The 1,287-nt window shown below is 38.0% G+C and overlaps 1 non-coding gene across 1 annotated transcript; it reads left to right on the plus strand.

Moving 5' to 3' along the window:
* The first annotated feature begins 504 nt into the window (after window positions 1-504).
* Window positions 505-611, plus strand: LOC131247598 (small nucleolar RNA R71). The gene has a single exon (XR_009171875.1). It is a non-coding gene; the product is annotated as a small nucleolar RNA R71 (small nucleolar RNA).
* Window positions 612-1,287: the final 676 nt, after the last annotated feature.

Below are 1,287 nucleotides of genomic sequence, written 5' to 3' on the forward strand. Positions count from 1 at the left end.
TGGTCCTTTTACCCAAGAAAAATTTGGATGTCTAGCCCACCCTGGGTTGTAGGTGTCTGAGTAAGGTTCATTCCCAGTTCTCTGAAAAGTGTTCATAGCGTGCACTTGTTTAAAGAGAAATTCTGGAAATGCTGCACTAGATGAAGAAGATTGCGTAGGATGGGCGGGACTGGAACATATGGCACATGACTCGATTTGAGTTGTGTTTGGAGGTCCATTATTTAACATCAAAGCATCAACTTTCTTTGTTAGGCTATCAATCTTGGCATAAAGATCTGACGTGACTCCTATCTCATATATACCACCTTTCTTCTATGGTTGGGGACTTCTTTCACCTCTATTTGAATAGTCCCATTGCTGGGAGTTTTCACACAAGGTTTCAAAGAAATTCCAAGCTTCAACATCACTTTTGGTCATGAATGACCCTCCACTGGTGGCATCAACCATGCGACGATTTTGGGGTGTCAAACTGTCATAGAATATTGAACCTGTTGCCACTTCTCAAAATCATGGTGTGGACATTTAAGAAGCAAGTCCTTCCATCTTTCCCAACATTCATGAAAGTGCTCACACTCTTTTTATGTGAAATTAGTAATTTCTCTACGGAGAGCATTAGTTTTATGAACGGGGAAGAACTTGTTTAAGAACTTCTTAGACAGTTGGTCCTATGTAGTGATAGACCCAACTCCTAGAGAATTCAACCATGCTTTTGCCTTATCCTTCAAAGAAAAAGGAAAAAGGTGTAAACGGATCGAATCATCTGAAAAGTTTTGGAACCTAAAGGTAGAGCAAATGTCTAGGAATTCTTTCACATGATGATATGGATCCTCCTTATCTAAACCATAGAAGGAGGGAAACAATTGTATGACCCTAAGTTTAAGTTCAAAGTGTGTTGCCGTGGTGGCTGGCAACAGTATGCATGAAGGTGCATTAAATTGGACAGGAGTTCAATAATCTCTAAGAGCTTTAATTCCATTCTCATCCGCCATTTTAAATAGACTGTTCTTCTACGAAATGTTCTTTCTATTTTAGGATCAAAAGGTGCTAATTCTATGTTCAGAGATCTACGTCCTAGCATAAACTGAGTTATTGTAATGTAGGAAAGAAATCTAAACTAAGTGCAACCTAAGAAAAATAAAACTAGAGCTAAAAATTATGAATTCCTAAAAACAAGATGAAACTATGCAAACAAGATTTGGAAGAAAGAACCCGAAAAAGGAGATGATTGATTTTCGAAGAATTTGGGAGCTCCTCCTTCACTTTAAAGACAATTTTTTCTTTTTTAGC

Source organism: Magnolia sinica, chromosome 5, assembly GCF_029962835.1.
Source record: "Magnolia sinica isolate HGM2019 chromosome 5, MsV1, whole genome shotgun sequence".
In the NCBI taxonomy this organism is placed as follows: Eukaryota; Viridiplantae; Streptophyta; class Magnoliopsida; order Magnoliales; family Magnoliaceae; genus Magnolia; species Magnolia sinica.